This window comes from Thunnus maccoyii, chromosome 19 (genome assembly GCF_910596095.1).
Source record: "Thunnus maccoyii chromosome 19, fThuMac1.1, whole genome shotgun sequence".
In the NCBI taxonomy this organism is placed as follows: Eukaryota; Metazoa; Chordata; class Actinopteri; order Scombriformes; family Scombridae; genus Thunnus; species Thunnus maccoyii.
Window position 1 is genome coordinate 28,007,526 of NC_056551.1, and position 24,019 is coordinate 28,031,544.

Genomic DNA, 24,019 nt, shown 5'->3' on the forward strand with positions numbered 1-24,019 from the left:
ATTCATCTCTGTGCTGTAATTGGAACCAAAGCCTGATTGAAATTTATCAAAATAGTCATTTAAAATTTAGAATTGTGTTAGCTGTTTAAAAACTGTCTTTTCTATAATTTTGCCTAAAAAGGGTAAGTTTGAGATGAGTCAGAAGTTGCCGAGGATAGAGGCATCCAGGTTGATTTGTTTTTAATAAGGGCTTAACAACTGCAGTTTTTAAAGATGAAGGGAAGGTGCCAGACAGAAGTGGTACATTCACTATGTTAAGAATATCAGTTTCTATGGTGTTAAAAACTTTTTTTAGAAAGTTAGTGGGCAAACTGTCAAGAGAAGAAATGGATGAATTAAGGTGCTGCGCTATTTCTGATAAGGTATCTCTGACATCAGGACTGGTTTCTTTGTAGGTGTAATTGGGAGGTTGAAGGTTTGGTTCAAGCTTGAGCTAGTCTCAAGTCTGATACTGTCAATTTTATTTTTTAGAAAAGGATGCAAATTCATCACACTTATCAGCTGAGAGAAATTCAGGGGTTATTTGTGGGGCAGGATCTGTCAGTCTCTCTACTGTAGCAAATAAAGTGTGAGTTTTTATTTTTGTTTATGACGCTGGAGAAAAGGGATCGTCTTGCTTTGCAAATTGTATTATTGCAGGAGTGGAGCCTTTGTAGATATCACAGTGTGCAGTATTTGAAGTTTGGTTTACACTTGGACATGTCTCCAGGATGCTTTCTATTTATAAGTGACTGTCTTATGCTTTACCGGTGCAATGTTGTTTATAATATAATGTAATTTGGAATTGAAGTTAATTGAACATCTGTTATGCCCCACCCTTGATCGGCCCTATGGGGCGAACAACAATCCACCATTTACCCAAAGTAAAACTCTTACACCTTTTAAAACATCCAAACCATAGGATTCATTAACAAAAACATACAGAACAACCAAGACACTAAATGACTACTATAAAAAAATACAACAGAAACACTAAATAACATAAAATCCCAGGGTGAGAGGCAAGACCAGCAGTCCACAAACAAGAAGCTTCTATCTGCGACCGGAACCCGCAGCATTTAACCACTTCCTCCTTGGCCAGGTGAACCTCATTGTGGGACCGATTATGTGGAGGAGACCTGGGTGGACCAACAGACAGGAGAGGAAAAGGACAAAAAGCACAGGCAACACATACAACCGTAACATGTCAACAGAGTCAGAGTCAAAATATTTTATTTTGTAAAAACATATAAGTAAAACAGCCAGGATCTAAAAATATAGTGTAAAAATGTGGCTTAAAACTGGATAAAAATGTCAATTTATGACAGAGCTTCTGACAAACACACGCCGACACATGTGCATTGTGAATAGACTAAAACCATAGTAACAAAAAAAGGGCATTTGGCACTAAAAGGACTGTAACATTGAAAGATATCTACTTGATTTGACTCATTTGGACGCTGAAGCTTCATATTAGCTTCAGATAAACTTTGAAATACATTTTTGCACAGAAGGAGGACTGTGGATTTTGTCCCCCATCACTTCCATTGTAAGTGCATTATGAAGGGATCTTCTAATGGTCAGTATGAACAGGAGGAATGATTACAGCAAGAAAAACAGGTTTCACTGTTCATTTGGGCTCCTGACTGTTGTTTTAAGACAGACTTGAAAAATTGTGAACCTGCCTTTTAGGGACATTGTAATTTTAACCCAAAACATGGTGTTTCTATAAACTTAACGGAACGTAATTCACCCATCAGGTCAGTGAAATAATTGGATCAACTCAAAAAACTTTATCTGAGCTTTAAATAACAAGGAAAGCCATCATCATAACACAGGACTCCTCTCACCCCACCACCATTTCTTCTAGCTGTTGCCATCACATCATGTTTCAATGTTCATTTGGGCAGCTGACTGTTGTTTTAAGACAGACTTGAAAAACTGTCCTTTAATACACTTTACAATTACAGTAACAATTCCTACTCTCCATGCTGACCCTGAAGATATTCTCTCTGAACGACACTGTAAGAAATGAGGGACAAAATCCACAGCCCTGGGTCCAAGGTTCAGCTGATATAGGGTTCAGCAAATAGAGTCGGTCTGTGACTTCCTCTTCAGCTGTTGTCAGCTCAGATGCTGATGTCGCGACCGCGTTCTTCAGACATTTTCTCTCAGTCCCTCCTCTGCCGAGCCAAAACTCACTCCTTTCAGGATCTCTCAAAGGAAATCTCTGGAACACACTTATTCATTGCTTGTTTCTTTCAAATAAACATGAACATGAACAATATTCATATCTTATTAAGCTCAGAGGCAGGATGGATCAATTATAAAAATAGCTTATATTATTAATCTCATGTTGATCAACTAATCAGTTATTCAACTAATCATGTTTGTTTTTATGTAATCTATGTGAAATACCTTTAGCTGTATTTCATGTATTAAAGGTTCTATACAGAAACCGTTTATTATTATTATTATTATTATTAATTTGGAATTAAAGAATAGAAAAAGACAAACAGAAAAAGGTGAAGACATACATTTATTCCGCCTCCCCTTTTTACAAAATGCCACCTATTTAACGTCTAAAATGTACTGAATATTTTGTTTTCAAAATGTCCAAATGAAAGAGCAGCACTGAGTGTGTGCATTAAATCCTCTCGTCTTTTACCAAAGTTTGAGCTTTTGTCACAACACGACGTTGAAGTGATCTGTGACTGAAATCATCACGGCACCCTGCGGGGCAGAAAACTGTGCCGGATTAATAAATATCCTCGCTCATTTTAAAATGTTAATGCAGTCCTTAACTGAAAACTTAAATATGTAAATATGTAACTGACTGAACTTTGAGTAATTCTCCTGACAGACATTTTCCAGTTGTGCAGATGAATTTTCACTTCCAATTTCTAGATGCAGTGAGTAAAATAAACATGATATTTTTAAGTATCACAAACACATTTTGCTCCAGGACACCACTCTGAACATCCAGTGGTGAAGAAACAGTGTGTTCCTCAGAGACACAAATAGGAGACGAGAGAGGAGGAGGAGGAGGAGGAGGAGGAGGAAGACATCTTCAGTCTGAGAGAGAGGAAAAAGCGAGAAGTGCCCATGAAATATAGGTGCTGTATCTTTAAACTGCAGTCAAAGTCATCTGGTATGTAAGGATTGTGGGAGTCAAAGTCAAAAGGTCACCAAAGTCAGTAGGAATCCTTCTCTGGGGAACATGAAACCAACCAATATAACAGTTGTTGAGATATTTCAGTCTGAAACAAAGTGGCGCACCATCCTTAAAGTTACGTTACTAATGTGGCTTAAAATACTGAAAGTAGACAAAATACGTACCTTCCCAGGAAAAACACAACATAGTTTGTAAAATAAAACACTTATTGTACTTCCTGTTAAAACACAGAACAGTCTCTTTTGGGGCTTCCCCATTAGGAATGTGCAGAGATCCCAGTATTTGTATTTGTATCTGTATTTGATGAGGCAACAAAATTATTTGTATCTGTATTTGTATTCAAATAAAACTGGAAAGAGGCTTAAAAATCCTGTTTTTGTTTTTATTACACTTTTAATTTTAGAAAATTATTATGATTACTGAGCTAAAACTTTACTCATCGCCTCATTGCAGCCAAACCTATCTATTTATACACCCATAACACAGAGACAGCACACCGTGTAATGTGTAGGGAAGAACTTCAAAGGTGATTATTGCTTTGCACTTTTCATTTATTGCCTATTTTTTACAACTTAACTTTGTGGAAAGGAGAAGGGGAACAACAGGTTATAGAGAGTCCACTGGGAGCACTTTGCTTGTGTCAGTAGCTCAACTTTATCTCTGGGGAACACCCCCAACAAATTATTTTTAAAATATTTGTATGAAACAAATATTCGTATAAAACCCACTATTTGTGCTTTGCCGAATAATGTATTTGTATTCGGGTACACCCCTAATCCCCAGTAGCCCACTGGTTCAGATTTATACTGTACCGCATAACTTCAACGTCCACAGTTTGATTCTGGCCGTGAATTTTTGCTGCATGGCAACATTAGTGACTCTCAGTTCTCTCTTCTACAGTTTGGATCAACACAAAACGCTCCTGGTTGAATCAACAGAACAAAAGATGTGTTAGAAAATATCTGGTTCTATAGTAAAAAGTAGAGGGTACAAGACTGTGAACATAAATAAAAAGTTCAGTGTAGAAGTTAACTACAACTCCCAAGGTGCATTTCAGCAAGAAACATCCAGAGCTTAAAATTATCACCTGCACCTGCACTGCTAACAGCGAGCTGAAGCTACAGATTACGATGTTCAAATCAGTTTACGTTTAATTTTGGCGTCATGTTTTGAATTAATTACGCTCTGATTCACACCTCTGACTGGCTTCTTCTCCATAGCAACAACGATCTCACGGGTATTGTAGTATTTTGAGCCGTCTGCCAAAATCATGGACAAAACAGGATTTCTAAGACACAAAGTGTAAATAATGTAAACTGGTGGTAAGAATATAAACCTGTATGATCATTGCATTATCCAGGAGAGTCCTGAGTTTCCATGTTCATTAAACATTGAGGAAAAACACTCCAGTCGCCCCCACTTCACACCTCCATAGCCCTCTTTCAACTCCTGCTTCCTGTCTCTCTACGCTTTAAAAAAAGGTCAAACAAATTCTGAAAAAATAATCCTAAAATAAATGAACATCAAGTGTTGATATGTGTTTTGTGTCTCTTGAATGAGAAGGTGCGTCCAAACTTTTGACTCGTACTGTACGTTTCAGAATGATGGATTTTGCAGGGATTGATTATGCTCTATTCATAATTTAGCACACTAAAGGTACACACTACATGACCATAAAAGTACAGCGATCCAACATCGGTCCTGAACAGTTAGTCACAAGCCTCTAAAACTGTTTTTCCAAAGATATGACGTGATCAGCACTGTCAAAAAATGAACAAACAAATCATTTGCATTGATTCAAGTTGGGGGTCTGCACAGATACTAGGGATGTGCAGAGGGCCCAGTATTTGTATTTGTATCTGTATTTGTTGAAGCAGCAAAATTATTTGTATTTGTATTTGAATAAAAGTGGAAAGAGGCTTAAAAATCCTGTTTTTGTTTTTATTACACTTTTAATTTTAGAAAATTGTTACAATAAGTCCAAATTAGGAAATGTGCGTCATGTAGCAGGTGGATGTGACTCCCCTCGTTGAGACCTGCTGATGGATGTAACAGTGGAGCAGAGGAGAGACACTGAGATGTTTTTTTTTCTCGAATACAAATCATTTTAAAAATATTTGTATGAAACAAATATTCGTACAAAACCCATTTGTGCTTTGCCGAATAACGTATTTGTATTCGGGCACACCCCTAATAGATACATACTGCAGGAAATAGCCACAGCCTCGCACTCTGGAGTCCCACACTAACAAAAACTCACCTTCTCCCTCCTATTTTGGTTTTTTATATATGTTACCAAAATAATTGCCAGCAATCAGAACAGCATTAAATCTGAATCAAGTGAACTGCGGCTCATTAACATCTGTAGTCTCAATAAATACCACACTAAATTAGGAAATTGTGGTGACTCAAAATTCTGTGCCCTTGGTGGTAATTTAAGACAGACTTAGTAAATATCCCTCAGTACCATCAACACAATTATCACAGTAAAACATGTGACATGATTTCATAATTTGTCAGCTTCATTTTCCACTTCATATTTTGGAAGGATAATGAAGCATAAATTACTTTACTTCCTCTCAGTACCAACACATATTAGTGTGTCCTTCACTCTTGTGACCTGAAAGGTTCATCTCAACAACCAAAAACTCAAAAGTGTGATATATTTAGACACTGGCTGTAATCTGTAACCAAACCGATGCATATCAACAGATAAAAAGTGATCTCGGTGGACGATAAACTCTCTGTGAATGAAGTCATCACTGCTACAAGCTGAATTTGATCATTATAGAGTCTATAACATACTCTGAACATCTCTGACTCTGGTGAAAACAAACGTACATCAAACATGTTTGTGCCCCGAGATGGGTCAACACCCAACCTTGACCCAGCTCGTTGACCCACTCAAGCTTTGCTGAAATGTGTCAGACCTTTTCCAATCTGAACCATCTTAAACCCATCATGTTCAAACAGCTTGACACTGACCTTTAGATGTTGGAAGCCTCTGACATTTTCTCACATTTATCACAGAGAGAAACTGTTCGGATGGATTGAGCTGCCCAATCACTGGCGCAGTACTTCTAAAGGATATTAATACTGATGCTATATGATAGAGGAAAGTAGAGGGAAGTTTGATAGGTACCTGGGCAAAATGGGTTAGCTGGAGTTTTGGGGAATAATTATAATGAGCAGAGAGGAGAGAATACAACATTACAACCTACAACCCATTACATCCTGCTGGACAGAGAGCTGCAGAAACACCCTGAGACAGCTGTTCAATACTGACATAAACATCTTACCTTGAAAGGCAGATGGATTCACAAGATCACACGAGAATCCATCTTGTCAGGCTTCAAGTTATGTGCTTGTCGCCGAACCAACGATTGTTCAGGACAATCGGTGTCCTGTGAGGAACTACTGGCAGCTACGGGCGTGGTAGACAGTGATAGATGGTTCATCCAATCACCTGCACAAGTATTTTTTGAAAGTTCCTTCCCTTTTCCAAACAGTTTCCGACTTCTCAGATGGTTCTGTGTAACAAAGCATCTGACGTGTGCACTGGTTTTGCACTTATTAGTCTTTGGAGCCGTTTCTAAACAAACTAAAATGACCAAACTGTTCATGATGAAGGAACATGTCACCCAGTGCAGCAGTGTGGATGTGTTTTTAATAGTTTCTGGACAACAACGGAGGAATAAGATATATCAGGCTTTGGATACACACACAATACTTGTTAGTAGATCAGTTCATTGTTGGTTTGGATCTAAACATGAGATTTGATGGCAAGAAGAGAAATATAGAAAATCACCAGCATTATCGTTTAACACAAGAAATCATTGTTTCACTTCCTGTTTCCGACCAACAGTCAACACTGGTTTAAACTGTAACGCCAACGATGAAGGACGTTGTAACTTTAACCCAAACCATGATGTTTCTCTGTCAGATCAGAAAACACATTTCTCAAGTCATTTATTTGATCGTTCCTCGATCCTCGCTTGAACCAGAAGTCGTTCTGGTCCGCCATTTTGAAGGACGTCCCAACGCTCTTATATCTCCTCTAAGGATCGAGTAGCGAGGTGAGATCTCTGAGGAGCCTTCACAGAAGTCTTTTACCGGCCGACACGCCTCCTTATTGGATATCAGCTAGTGACTGGATGACAGATTACAGATTAACCTCAGGTGTATCACTCCCAATCTGGTTAAACATCTGTTTTAACTGTCAGTCTGATCAACAAAAGAACCATAAACAACTTTCTTCATTTATTAGAAAGATTTTTCTTTTTATGATCTGTTATTTCCCCCGTTAACTTTTATTTTGGATAAAGTGTGGGAGAGTCTGTCTGTCTGTCAGCAAGAAACACATTTTAAACACTTTTATATTTTACATAATTTGTCATCATTTCCATTCAGTCACATATGAGGCTGAAAATTCCTCAGCGTCAAGTTTAATATGAGTTACATAATTTCAATTTTCACTGAAACATTTTGCCCGATAAACAATTTCCAGTGTTCAAAAGACACCCTGACCATACTCTTATTAAATAATGAATTTACAATCAGAATATCAATAAATGCAGACTCAAATAATGAATAAATAGTACAAATGTAGAAATGGTTCATGTGTCTGAGCAAGACACAGGATATATATATGTATAAATACAGAATACAGGTTTTTATTCATGTGCAGGTGTTTGTTGAACAGGTAACAGCTGCTGGCAGTGATAACTGTGAACCTTTATTAGTATTATCACAGCGCACATGTCTCTACAGCTGTTAAAGCCGACTGACAGCTGATTCTCTAAAAACGTCTTTCCTCATTTCCTTCTCTCCTCACTTGGCTTCCTTGCGTCTCTCCTGCATCCTCGGCAGGAAGGACACAACTGAGGGAAACGTATTTAATGGGATTGAGATGCACCTTTACATTTAAAACCAGAAGGAAACCAACACAGATGCTTTACTATGATCATTTTATTTTAGGATATTTGTTACTAATAATAAGATGCCACACACACTGAGGTTGCAGGCAGCTCTGTGGATGTCTGCATCAGTTTCTAAATATTCCCCCAGACTGAAGGCTGCTGTGAGGTCAGTGAAGGAGAACATGAACTGGCACAGAGCCGCGGCCCATGACTAATGCCAGGTAATTCTTTGCTTTGATTGGAGCTGTCTCCCGGCTGTTCTGACATCGAAGCCAAATTACAGGAGGTCATTTTGTATTAAGTGAGAGAGGAGGAGGAGGAGGAGGATGCATCAGGATCCCTCTTTTCTCCTTTGTTCTTATTGTCTGAGACCACAGAGACGAACAAATATCACGTATGTTATTGATGTCCAAACATTCATACCAGAATGTATATTAGGTCTGTAATTTCTTCATTTCTGTCACTATGTTTTAAAGACCATACACAGGTAATGAATGCATCCTCTCACATATTTTCTGGAAACCAAACAAAAAGCTGTTAAAACATCTTGAGTGTCATTTGAAGGATGTACAATTATAGTGAAATGAGCAAGAAACACGTTTATTACATAGAGGAACATCCGCACTGATTGACAATCATGATTCATTTGAAATTTTTGCAATTTCACACGTAATTTTAAAAGTTTACTACAGTGGCCCTGAAGTGCACATCACAAAGACAAATAGGAAAACACAACAGCAAATCAAAAAACACAACAACAAATAACAAAACACAACCGCAAAAGCAGACAACACAACAACATTAACTTCTACCGGAAAAGGTAGGTACCTGCTATCGACAATATATATATATATTGTCGTCTATATATATATATATATATATATATATATATATATATAGATAGATAGATAGATAGATAGATAGATAGATAGATGGGACAGCGCCTCCTTCCTGTTAAAAAAACCAACAGTGCGTCCATCCAATCAGCAACAAGTTGTGATGTTCACTTCAGGGCCACCGTAGTTTACAGCTTGGAGCTACACAATTTCATAAAAAAACACATTTTAATACACTGATTTTATATAATAAATAATAGGTTAGAAAGAGATGTAATAAACTTACAGGATTGTTGTTTTCACGCAGTTTAAAGACACTTTAATTGTGCCGACGCTGAAGACTTCAGGTGAACTTTGAAGCAATAAGGTCATTAAAAAGTAAAAAGTAATATCAGGTGACCACCAGAGAAAATAAAGACAGGTGAGTTTCAGAATGGTTTCATATCATTTTAACTGGAATATTATAGTTCGCCATCATATCTCATGTCACTCATTTGCAGCAGTTTACAGTGAAAGGAGATCATATAAAATACAGTTTTAAGCAGCTTGTAATGTAGAGCTGAAACGATTAGTTGATTAATCGATCAATTTTTTTTTTTAAAGCAAAAATACCAAATATTTGCTGGTTGCAGCTATTGAAATGTGAGAATTTTGATGTGTTTATTTGTCATACATGATAGATTTTAGACAAAAAAAGACATTTGAAGATGTCTGCGGGAAATATAGCAGCAATTTTTCAGTATTTACTGTAATTTTATAGACAAAAAAAAAAACAACCGTTGATGATGGAAATAATTGTCAGTCGCAGCTCTGTTGTTATGCGCAATGTTCCTCATCTAGTAACTTGTGATGATCATGTGTTTGCAGGTTGATTCAGTTACTTGTGCAGGTGTGACAACTGATGTATGAAAAGAGGAAGACTGAGGATGAGGTGTACTGATGCCAGATTTTTTTGTGCTACACTGCTGCTGCTCAGTCCGACCTCTTATTCTCCTAGAAACGACGTTTATATGCAGCTTAATTGTTTTCTATATTTTGTTAATCCCTACCTGGATGATATTAACAGCAATGTTTTTTTTCTGATGAATTTAAATATTGCACCAAGGTTGCAGGGAGGAGGACTGAGGATCACTGCCGGCAGAGATCGAGGTTCACATCCTGCGTAGCTTAACTGTTAATAAACATGTTGAGACTCTTTCTGTATGAATCAGAAGCTGTGTGATCCTTCTCTGACCAGAACATAATGCTGCTGCTACTGTACTGTACTGCTTTAACCCTGCATGGTGTGATCAGTATTTATTTATCTTAATAACCGAATTGGCCACATTACTATAAAATCAGATATAATATAGTAATTATCAACATTTTCTACTGATGAGAGGAAACATCATTCAGCAGCATGATGTTTCCTTGCAGAATGTTTTTGCTGTTGCGGTTCAGTGGTATTCTCTCCATCCTTCTCCACCCTTATTTCTCTAAAATGAGATAATGTGCTGGGCACTTATATTCCCTGCAGCCTTGTGTCTCTTGTGTCAGGTGGAACACAGAGTGCTGAGGCTTTTATTCTTGAAGGTTTCTCCTTGATCTACCGCTAGTTTGGATTGAACCTCATCTGTTTGTCGTTTTGAAGAATCCGCCAAATGAATAAATGTAAATGTTTCTACGGTCTAATGTAGCAACCTTGTCTCCTGTAAATAACATTTATATACTAAGAAATGTTTTTTCCAGATATAAAAGTGAAACCTGACACACGTTTGTTAGTGTTTATATTGGATTCTATTTATTTTACCTACCAGAGATGATGGTTTTTGCTGTTTGGAATCAAAAAAGAGAAATCAAAGCTGTCAAATTACAACTAGGAGTCTGACGTAAATGTTTTTTTTTTCCTGCTCGGCTGCTTGTAATTACATCTGAACAGCATGATGTGAACGCAACATTAATCCCAGAATAATCTGTGTCCCGTGATTTGATCGATTGATTAAATGAGACACACAGAAGGCGGTGTGATTGTATTTGAATATTTTGTACTCATCTTCACTCTCGGTCTCTCCGTCTGAAGTGTTTGCCCGTAATTTTGTTTGCATCTGTGAATGTCAGCTGTTGTCTGCGTTCGTGTGTCTGATCACTCTGGCAACTTAAAAGCTCAGCCTGACAAGTAAATAGCTGAAAATTGTCTGAGAAGAAATTAGTTTTGGGGCTTTTGTTTTGATTTTCTGCTGGAATTACATTCCTTTTTAGGGGAAAATGGCAGGAAGATAGCTGCTGGTGAAGTCTGCGTCGTGTGAGGCGACCCGGGACATTTCAACACTGCGTCTTTGTCTTTGGCATAATGTCAGCCGTTTCCTTCCCTCCGGACGCGCAGATAGAGGTCTGACGATGATAACGCCTGTGAATATTAACACCTGACAGCGCCGTGCACTGCTTATCCTCTGGACAGCTCAGGTTGAGAGGCCCTAAATCCAGAAAAATATTGTTTTTACATTCTGTTTCCATAATGTTAAAGCTGCTTAACCTGCCTGCGGATGTTAATCTCCTTAATTCATGGCCATGTTAATATATTTATGTGAAGTAACAAGGCCTGTAGTGGAAAGAAAACACATAAAACACAGTTGACCCACCTCTCTCACTCTGGTACTTACATCGCTTCACACCTGTGTAGTTTCTAGCAGTGGAAGAAGTATTCAGATACTTTACTGCAGTAAAAGTACCAATACAACAATGTAAAAATACTACATTACAAGTAAAAGTCCTGCATGAAAAATCCTCCTACAGTAAGAGTACATAAGTATTATGAGCTTGATGTAGTTAAAGTATTGCAGTAAAAGTACATAAGTATTATGAGCTTGATGTAGTTAAAGTATTGCAGTAAAAGTACATAAGTATTATGAGCTTGATGTAGTTAAAGTATTGCAGTAAAAGTACATAAGTATTATGAGCTTGATGTAGTTAAAGTATTGCAGTAAAAGTACATAAGTATTATGAGCTTGATGTAGTTAAAGTATTGCAGTAAAAGTAGTGGTTTGGTCCCTCTGACTGATATATTATTATATATGACATCATTAGATTATTAATAGTGAAGCATCAGTGTTAGAGCAGCATGTTACTGTTGTAGCTGCTGGAGGTGGAGCTAGTTTACACTACTTTATATACAGTTAGCTAGTTTAGTCCAGTGGTTCCCAACCTAGGGGTCGGGCCCCTCCAAAGGGTCAGCAGATAAATCTGAGGGGTGGTGAGATGATTAATGGGAGAGGAAAGAAGAAAAAACAAAGTTCTGATACACAAATCTGTTTTCAGTTTTTGGACTTTTTCTCTAATCTTTGATTTTTGCTGAAATATTGGATCATTTGAACATTTATTGAAATGAAAGCATGTGAGAAGTTTAGAGGGAAAAATCACTATTTGGTGGAGCTGTTAACAACTCATAGACATGTGAAATGTGACCCCGACTACACACTGCTTTTTGTAAGACGTCAAAAGCCAAAAAGGTTGGAAACCACTGGTTTCATCTTTAACAATGTGTTGTATTTTAAAAGCTGCTGCTGTCAATCAAACACAGACACCGACACGCCCCTCCAGTCACATTTGTTATATTTCTCTTAGAGTTTTTTCTTTTATTAACAAAAACAATTATAGAATAAGCTACTTACTTCTTTCTTTAAAGAAAAATCTAAATCAAGTGAAATTCATAACACAAGATTGCTGTTTAAAGGTAGTTTGCAGCACTAAAATGTTGAGATAGTTATTACTTTATATACTTTATATGCTTTTAAGTGAGACAATCATTTCCTTCAGAATGGTCTCAGTAACTGAAGACGTATTGGCAAATTTGAACGGCTCCCTTGATTCAAAGCCACTTTGATCATATTGCTGTGCACACTCTGTGAGCACTGAGCCCTCAGCTGATGCTGAAGTAAAAAAAAAAAAGGCACAGAAACAAAAAGAAAATCGACTCCAAACTCTGCGATCCTTTCAGCGGCGCGAGCGTCTCTGCGAGCACGCACTTTGCGTTTTGTCATGTTGAGATCTCTGCATGAGGAGGAAATTGGAAGCAGCACTCTGCTTTCATCTTTCCACCTCCCCACTGACTCAAATTAGGAGCACACTGACACACACACACAGTTACTTACGCAAGACTAGCCTTTTTCCTCCGACATCAAGTCTTTCCTCAAGCAGAAGATGATTCCAGTTTGACCTTACAGCTCTCTGACGCACACACACGCATTTATATACATACTCATAAATACTGATGCACGCCTTAAATGCCAGCAATCACACAAATATAAAAAAGTAAAGCATCTCATATATGAGCAAATGGCTCTGATCTTTAACGTGTGATGCAGAGAGAGAGAGAAATTAAAAAAGACACCTTGCATGTTAATAGAAGATGTGTCAGTGTGTGCGCGTCTTTATATGTTCAAAGCCTTGTTCCTGTCAGCAGCCGGTTGAAGGAGGAGGCAGGGGGGATTTGGAGGTAGGCGTGCCTCAGTTCATAAAAGCATAACTTGAGGCGACACACACCAAACAATGAAGAATACCTTCCCTCTGTGAGAGGAGACTCAGCACAAATCAAAGGACAAAACAAAGAAATTTGACATCCTGGTGAATTTTAATGGGATTTGAGTCAGCAGGTTTTTTTTTAATAAATTCTTGTCTTAATGTCAACGACACACAGATACTGTGAGCAAGGTCGTCTGTTAGCATATGTTCGCCTGTGTGCTACAACATCTGCATGCAGAGGTGGGAGTGGGAGGTTTAATATGGGATGGCAAAGGTGCACTGGTGCACAATGTACAGTTTTGAGGTATTTGTACTTTACATTTCAGAAGGAAATATTGTACTTTCTACTCAACTGCATTTATTTGACAACTTTAGTTATGTTTCAGATTAAAATTTTACATAAAATAACATAATGATGAGCTTATAAATCACACTGCATTGTTAAAAAATAAACCAGCAGCTTTTGATCCTTCACAAAGGACGTATTTGTGTCTCCTCATCATGTTTCAGATGTCTCTGAGTTGTTTGCAGTATTTCCTTCCACATGGTTTCAAATAAATTAACTGTTTGAGGCCCAAAGAGGTAAAACTCTCCAATATTTCACAAAAATCTGATCTGATGAGATAATCCAAATTAATTTAGCAGAAGTTTGTTTTTTCTTCTTTCCTACCTGATCTATCATCTCAAGACCGCTCAGATTTATCCTTTGATCTTCACAAAGTAGCTCAAATTACTGTACAAATACAGCTGAATTCTAACAGTAAGGTACTGTTCTTTCTAAATACAGTAAAATACTGTAAATGTTGATGCTTTTATGAGCCAAAACCAAGAACGGACAGTAGACTACTGTAAGATCTGAGGGTCTGTGAGCCTGGAGGCCTGGATGTCGACCTTCTGCCAGTTAAAATAGAACATTGAAGACATTACAAACTGTTTCCTGCAATTTGTTTATTTGTGATTTTATATTTTTTTAAACAGTAGGTTGCAAAGCAGTTGCTGTTTAGACTCATGACTGAGTGGGGATTATAAGTTACTCTTTAAGGTTCAGTTAAAATAAATACTTGGTTAAGTTTAGGGGACGATCAAACTTACGCTTTTTAAGAAGCTGTCCTGACTTGCAGTTGGAAACAGGAAATGAACAGCATCTCCTGTTGGGTTAAAGCCTCCATCCAGCCTCCATATATACGTCATCTGAACTGCAGCACTGCTCCACCTCACAGTTACTACGACTGCTAGATGTTGTGTCGTTTTTCTTTGGAGGACAATCTTCAAAATCAGGTGACGTTATTATAGAGCAACAAAGACCACATATGGAGGAAGTCGGGGTCGATGAATGGATCAACAAAACATCAAACCACGACCCTGATCGTCCCCTGACCTTAACCCTGTGGTTATTATTGTAGCCATGATGACGAAGGTGGGCTAACTCTAAGGAAGTAGTAACTTTAACCCACCACATGTTTCTCTAACCTTTATAAAGTGATCATTTTCACCCAAACCATCATCTTTCTCTAAACCTAACCAGACCTGAACCACAGCTCTGTCACATCGTAAAACATCCTTATTGATTAACAGTGATGAGTGATGGTTTGGAAAACACAGACACATGATGTCGTCCTGCTGATTACTGCTGACAGATAATAGATAGATGTTGCCACCCACAGGGTCCCTTTTGAATCTGTTTTTTAATTTAACTTCATTCGTGTGTCTATTTATTTGTGTATTTTAGTCTGTTTTACCTTTTATTTTACTTTTTATCTTCTGAATTTAATATTTAATACCTTTTAATACCTTTTATTTCTGGTTTTACTCACTTCAATACATCTAATCTCTTAAAGTATTTTATTATTTTATCTTGTGCTGTTGTTAGTTAGTATTTTATCTATTTCTAATCCTGCCAGTCCTACCACTTTCCTCGTTGCAAATCGATATTTATGATAGTGTTTTCATTGAGTGTTTATTTCATTACATCTTTGATCTTTTTGTGTGTGGAATGGGGGGTTATTGTTTCATTGTGTGAAGCACTTTGTGTTACATTTTGTTTGTATGAAAAGTGCTATACAAATAAAGTCTGATTGATTTATTGACTGATATGTGCTGTTCTGGAGTCACATGGTGTCGTTTTAATTTGGAGGGCTGGTTGTAATTTCCTCCTTTGCTCTCGTCATAATTACTCTGGCTGCTAGATGGCGTTGTGACTGCAACTTAAACATGTGTTTGTTGTTTTTGGGAATTAGCTGAAATGACTAATTCTGTTGAAGGACAGCCTCTAACATTTGTGTTAAGTCATGATAAAGGACATAATCTATCAATAGAATCTTGTTTAGCTTTAATTAATTTCATTACTGACTTTGCTCTGATTCACCTGCAGCAGCTCTCAGCTTCTCTTCTCCCCGCGTACATCCAGCCCTGATTGCATCTCATATTTTTTCCATAAAGGAAAAATTGCGACACATAGATGAAGCCAACATAACTGTTTATGTAGTTATTTACTTTGATGTTCTGACAGTTAAAAAAAGCCCAGAACATAATCCACCGAGCAGACGAGTTTTGTTTGTTGTGTAATCCTGCTGTCTCGCCGAAGGCTTCAGTAAGTAATTATACATTTCTCACATGTGCATGTTGTATTCCAGTAACTTCACAGGCTGCTTCATAATCACTATTCAGTTAAAAAAACACTCATTATTCATGAGCTGGTGAGAGTTTGTGTTTGTCCCCGTGTGAACAAATAGACACAGATATGATGTTTCCTGTCAGCTCTGGTGTCTAAACTGTAGATCTGTAGATATAAAGATTTGCGTGAAGGGTTAATACAGTCATGGAGAATGTTAATAACTACACAGGCTTACCATTAATCCACACTGAAGGGCAAAACAAAACAAACATAGACCTGCCTCAGACAGCCCATAACTCTACCAAGGATATGTAATCCTCTAAATTTGATATTTTAATAATAGAAAATGTTTAAAATTTTACACACAGTGTAAGTGCAGAGTTGCAGGCAAAGGACTGAAGCTACACTTGTGTCAGTTGTTGCAGTAGAAAGTACATTTACTGTGATTAAATGCAAGATTAAAGTTTGTGTTTTACTTTTCAAATATTGTACTTTTTACTGAACTACATTTATTGGGTACAAATAAAGATTTTACAAACAAAACATCTGATCAGCTGATTGAGCAGTATGTAAAGTAGCTCAAATCATCTCCCTCTTCACCAGCTACAGCGTCACGTTCAAGCCACAGAACAACACTTACTGTTGTGATGAAGGTATTTACAGAATCTCCAAAGACTCTGTGAACCATCAGGATGAGAAAATATTCAGTCTGCTGCACAATAAAAAAATAAAAAAAAGGTCTAGAACCACTTTTTTGCAAGTTTCTGATTCCAAACAAACAAAGATGGTGGCTCGTGGCTACAGGAAACAGATTTGCAGCTCAGGGAAAGGATTAAAAACCTGTTTTATTGTGTGGCGGACTGAATATTTTGTCACGCTGATGGTTAGAAGAAATACCTGCAGAACAGCAGGAAGTGTAAGTGTGTGACCTGAGTCTTTATCTTTTAGAGAAACGGATGCTCAGCTGGAATGTAACACTATAATAATACATGAGAGGCACAAACACATCAGTAACAACTAACAATATAATCAAATATAATGATATAACATTATTAAATTAGCAATTGTGCATAATGAGAACTTCTACTTTCAATCTGTAGATTGTAAAGCCCTCTGAGGCCAAATTGTGATATTGGGCTATACAAATAAAATTTACTTGACTTGACGTTAATACTTTAATACTTTTATCCAAAGCGATTTATGAGCGAGGCAAGACAATCAAACGTTAGAGGAGCTGTGGTACAAACTCTCAGGTAGCTGACCAGGTGTGATGAGAAAAAGCAGAAGACAGAAGGTTTTTGTTTGTTTGTTTGTTTGTGTGTTTTTGAATTAAAGTATACTAATACTATGAACAACAAGAGAAAAGTGCAACAATCAACAAAGTGCTTAAAGGTTAAAGGAGCTCGAGTGTTGCTGATGTTCATAGAAGAGTTTTCATGCATTTCTTGAATGCACCACTTTAAGTACATTTTGCCAATAATACTTCAGTATTTTTACTTAGGTAAACTTTTGAATGCAGGACATTTACTTGTAATAGTTTACAGTATTTGTATATGTGAAGTGAAGCAACAACCAGGCTTCTACATAGATATGAACCAAGCAGGAGTGAAAATATTCAAAAAATCAGCTCTGCTAATGCTTTATGAGGAAGGAAATGCACTCAACATGTATGTTAACCCTCATGGGTTATATAAAGTGTTTTGTGGGTGTCACAATGCAAACAGATTATTTATTTGATATAAAAGAAGAAGAAGAGTCACCGGCAAAAACATCACCTCTGTGACAAAGACAATAAAAAGGGAATAAAACAAATGATATTATAATTATTGTTAGATTTGTGCATATGTCAGTAATAATATGAGTCAAAACAATCTTTTTTTGAACAGTAAATGTAACTTGTTATTTTCATTTTTTAATACACGTACTGTCGGCTTGTGTTGAGGCTGCATTGGTTTGCAGCTTTTCTTTAATGTCACATCTCTTCTCTCGAGTCTTTATGTCATCAAGAGAACAAAGTCACAGAGTCAGAAGTCAGATGTGAAGCATCCTCGACACCGTACTGACTACACTTTCAAAATCCAGGAAGTGCTCTGAGAGAAAAAATCAGTTTAGTGAAAACAACTACAAGAAACTTTCTTTATGTGTTTGATTTCCCATGAGCACCACCACCTCTCGTCTTAAAGACCTTGATCTGACTCGCGTGTGCATTTGTTTTTGTAGCAAGTGAAAGAAAGACGCAATTCGGTAATAAATAGGTTTATTCACTTCAGTGGTCAGGCATCTCAGCTTCATACAAACTTCTGTCCTGCTGCATGTTGGTCATCGTGCTCATAATCACAGAAATCTTTGCTAACGTTAGCTACATTCAACTAACGTTAGCCAAAGCTTTGTTTTAGCCACCAAAGTAAATTCATATATTGATGTAAAACCATGTCTTGCAATGTATGTCATAAATAAAATAGACATATTACCTGTCTATAGGGCCAATTCAGGATCGGTTTTGAATCCTTTCAGATCCTGCAGTTCTCTCCATCTGTTCAATGACTGACCGAGGTTGACTCATGTTTTCATGTTTTCTATCACCGTCCCTTTTAGCTTTTTTTGGTCTTTTGTTAATTCGTTTCGTTTTCTCTTTGCTGATCCTTCCCCACTATCAGCCAAAACCACAAAATATAACATCAAAAATAAAATTCTCTTCCCGCTTCCTCTAACATTCTACTCATTATGAAACTTTGCCTGGGAAACTGTAGAAACAGGCTCTTCTGGTCTGTGTGCCGTAAATCATTTCGTCTGATTTTGCCGGGAATCCAACCCAGTGGCAGAACAACTATATAGAAATCTTCTTGCTGATGGTCTTGTTTGCTTATGTAGGTCACATAGAGGCATCAGTATTAAACTGAGACTGTTTCATAACCAGTTAAAAACTAGTTGCTTTAACTGAAAGTATGACTACAGTAATTACCACTTTTATGACGAATACAACAAAAAAGGTTCACAAACATCCAAATCAAAGATTTAAAGCTGAACTTTTTTCATCTGAGGGTCATGTCTTTGGATCCAAATCTGTTTTTATTACATTTCTTAATAATAGGGGAAGACAAGACAGAAAATTAATTCAGCATTTATTTGACCTATTTTTCACCCGTTTCAGCAGAGCGGTTGTTTACTGAGTCAGTCAAGAATGAAAGAGACAGAAAAGTATATTTATTGGCAGAGCTGCTTTAATGTGTTTTTATTCAAAATGATATACTTCTTGCAGGATTTGACACTCAGTAGAACATTTTCTTTTTTTAATGTTTTATTTAACCCTCTGGAGTCCAGCTTCATTTTGGTTAATTTTTGCAGACTTTCTATGCATTCATTTTTGTTTGTTTCCTTTCCCCACATGCATGATATCCTTTTCTATAAGTCTAAGTCTAACTTATCAAATTGTAAAGCTGCCAGGAACCAACGCACTGGAGGAAAATGCAGCTAAATGCTGCAAAATTAGATATGTTTACAAGGACAGGACGTGGTGCTCAGAACGTCATTATTAGCTGCAGTGTTTCACATCTGGTTCAAATGTCAAACCATTAAAGGTGACTGATGTCTGTAGTTTTGAGGTACTTGTTTTAAAAATTAAATGTGCATCCCAACCCTCTGTGCAATTATCTATTGTCCTCCTAGATCTACATCAGATTTTCTACCTGAATTCTCAGATTTTTTATCAACCATTGTTCTTACCTGTGATAGAATATTTGCTCCCACGTGGCCACATTATACATCGACATAACATTTCATTCCACTGCTACGCTGATGACATGCAGCTGTATCTCCCAGTAAAGCCCACCAAGACTTCAAACCTCTCCAGTCTTACAAATTGTCTAGCAGATATTAAAAATGGATGTCAGCTAATTTTCTTAAATTAAACCTGGATAAAACTGAGATCTTTATCATTGGTCCTGACAATCTGCATCCCAGTATCCGTCCTCACTTGGTTCCTTATCAATTAATGTTAAGCTAACAGGAACCTGTGTGTGAGAAACAAACTAACAAGGTCATCCAGACATGCTTCTATCATCTGAAGAATATTGCTGGGATATGATGAATGCTGAGTTTTAATGACACTCAAACTATCATTCATGCTTTTGTCTCCTCACAGTTGGATTGTTGTAATGGTCTTTTAATGGGTAGAAATCAGAAATTAGTAAATAGACTCCATGTTGTGCAAAATGCAGCAGCAAGACTCCTAACAAAAACCAAGAAAAGAACACATTGCTGCGATTTTAATGACCTTACACTGACTGCCCATTTGTTCTAGGGTTGATTTTAAGATTTTACTTCTAGCACCACCAGAAGGTGGCTTTTTAAGCTTTGAGTCAAACGTCTATTGGATGGATTCCTGTCAGCCTCAGCTGTACTTTGTGTTTAGTGCTAAGTAGCAAATGTTAGCATGCTAACATGCTAAACTAAGATGGTGATCATGGTAAATATACCTACTAAACATCAACATGTTAGCATGCTGATGTTAGCATTTAGCACAAAACACCACTGTGCCTCACTGCACTTCAGACTGTAGACTCTCACTGGAAATCCACGTAGAAAGTGAGACGTTCAGCTGCTGCTTTGTGGACTTTCGTGTATTTTTACAAAAATGCTACCTGTGCAAACCAACTGATGATACTGATCTGTCTGTGTGTGTGTGTATATTTTTGTGCTGTTGTTGTTTTTTAACAGATTTGAATGTTTCACTGCCTGGACCTTTGGATTCATGTTGTTTTAGCCTTCCAGGGAAGAAATGTCTGAGTCCACATCGACTCAGACCTGCGTTCAGCTTCTCCGTCCACAGAACCAGCGGCCAGACAAACCGTCTTCACCAGGCTCTGACTGACAGCAGACATTTACTGAACTAGATTAGTTTTCATGTCAGCTCCATGGGAAGAAATCAACAGTGTTTGTATGTATCGAATCATTGATTTTATTTCCCCGCCGAGCGAAAGGAATCTGCCGGTAGTGAAACCAACGAGTTCACAGGCGGACTGGGAGCTGATCAATATATATAGATACTGTTAATAAGTTCAGAACATATAAACAGCTGGAGATCTGTGTGATTTAAACAGCTGGCTGTGCAGATTATACTTCACTAAATGCGCCAGAAGAGAAAAAATAGATTCAGATTTTAAGACTCTGACTCCAAGACACTGCGGGACCCTTCGTGTTTTTAGTCCAGTTCAGCGTGGATTGATACATTCAATAAAATGGAAGCATTATCTGTTAAAACACTCAGGAAGTATAAGTGAACAGTTTTTTAGTTAACTGTAAAATAAAGTATGAGCAGACTGAGTGGAGGACTGATGAGGACTGAGTTTGTTGGTTTTTACTCGCTGTCCATTCCCTCTGTACTGTGACCCAACAGCACTTCCTGTGTTGAGTGGAAATTATTCATATGTACTGAAATCTTAATGTTATGTTTTTATATGTGTGTGTGTTGCAGTTAAAAGGTTAACTCAGAGTGCTTTGCTCTGTTTGAACCAGTGAATTATGGTTTTTATGGTTATGTTTTACCACTTACAAGTTCATGCACTTAAATGTGCTATTTTAACTCACTAAAGGTCAAATGTGTTGTGTGCTTTGTGACAGAAAAACAAGTTGTCAGCAAATCTTGATGTTTGATTGAAGATTGTGAATATTAATTGCAGTATTTGCAGCTCTAAAAACCTCAAAGACAGTTTGTGTTCATGGTTGTCATTTCTGAAAAAAATAAATAAATAAATAAGTGAGCAGTTTGGAAAGATGTGAGCAGAACAGGCAGTTTTGTACAGCAGGGAGCTGAAACATTTAACCGAGAAGCTGAAATCGATACAGTTGCCAGCAGACAGATGATGGGAGGTAAGACTGCAGCTCTCACAGGTGACAAGAAATGCCAAGAATGCCAAGAGGTGCAAAGAGAGGAGATAAAATCAGCCTCTAGTCCAGGAAAGAGTTAGGATGCCTGCCCAGCAGGAAGTCAGGAACTCACGAAGTACGTCCATTTTTAACGTTTCTGCAACTCGAGATTTATGTCCACTGCACAGGAAGTAGTGTTTCCTTTATGTAGAGAGGGAGAAGTTAAGGATGTGGATGGATATGTGGTTTTATCTTTGGTTGGGACATGTTTTGTGTCAGACAGTCGTATATGTGCACCTGCTACACATACATGATGAGCTTGACTGCAAAAAGTTTACTTTCAGATTTGCGTAATGACTTTTGTTCTCAGATATCTCCTGATAGATATTTAAAAACCTGTAGGTTACATGCTGCTCTGTTCTGTTCAAGCCAAGTTTATCTGTAGAGCACAGCATCATACAGAAACAGTAAAAGCACCACACACACAGATGCACACAGATGGACATAACTCTGGGAATTTAGAGTAGAAGGATGTCCTGAACCGAGAGCTCTGCCTGGAAGCATGTCAGATATACATTCAGGGGCCATTTAATGCTTTATAGACCAGAAGGAAAATGTTAAAATCAGTTCTATAATGGACAGGTAGCCAGTGAAGCTGTCAAACTTCTTGTTTCTAGTCAAGATTCATGCAGTTGCATTTTGGAAAAGCTGGAGCTGTTGAATGGATTTAAGACTCTGCAGCTCTGTCCAGTTTGTTGATTTTGGGCGACACCACTTTGGTTCTTCTGATGACCTGATGTCTTAATTCGCTTTGGGAGGCATTTTCACCAACAGCAATAAAAACAGTTTAATAAAGTTACACGTCAGAGCAAAGATCACAAATTAGCTAATAACACCTAATGCTAGTTTTGTCCCGTGAAGACGTTTTCAATTCTGTTTGAAACATTTAAACTATAAATATTAACAGCTTCTTCCTGCAGAATGTCACACTGTGAAACACAGTACAGACAGCCAGCCAGTTCATACACACTGCAGCTGAATACAAATATGGAAACTCATAAATAATGTGGGTTAATGATGTGTTTTGATGTGGTCACATGTGAATTAAAGGGGACATATCATGCTTTTTTGTGATTTTCTGTTATTTATATCATGCAAAGATATTCCAGTAGAGCCCCAGAATATAAATATAGAGCTGGAAATGTGCATGATTTGTCCTTTTTAAATAATTGTAGAAAGTATGTTGTAATACAGTGTAAATTTTATTATTTTGACAAGGGAGCAGGTAGTTTTAGATTTTTCTTCTCCCTGCTCCTTTTCAGTGATGGGATGTGTATTATGTTGTTATTGTTGTTGTAAAATGTTGTGTTGGAAGCATAGACACTGAAGAATAATATTATAATATGTAGTCATATTGCTTATTTTGTTTTAGTCAGCCAATTGCACCCTTTTTCACTCTTATACTGCACTTAAATTAATTTATGCTGTACAAAATGTTTTACAGACCTTTTATGAGTTTTATTACTTTTATTACTGTGAGGAACAACATTGAACTTGAACCATAACCTCTTTCCGTCTTTTCCTAACATTAATCATACCATAGTTGCTGAGCATAGATATTAAAAACGTTGCCTTTGGAAGGAAATCCAGGGTTTTGCAGACGTTCTTCAGTAGCGATGAGTTTGTGGAGAACACGGGCAGCATATTAAAGTCATTGCAGAAAATCTTTTTCCCCAGTGGACTGTCAAAAAAGAAAAAGCTTTCATATTATTCTACTGGAATCCAGTCGTCTCAGATTTGAATAGACAATTCAACCACTGTGGCTGAACTTAACAGTCAAAGCAAGGTTAAAATGCTAAAACTGTATCTTTGTACCAAATTAAGGCCATGAACTTCAGAGGAAGAAAAAGGGATTCAGTCCCACAACCTCAGAAGCTCAACTCCAGCTGCTAACAGGTGGGCCAGATATCTCAGCTGAGGATGTGATGCGTGACACAAGCCAACAAGAGACTGTGTTGATTATAGGGGTGTGCCCAAATACAAATACGTTATTCGGCAAAGCACAAATAGTGCGGTTTTTACGAATATTTGTTTCATACAAATATTTTAAAAATTATTTGTTTTCGGGGAAAAA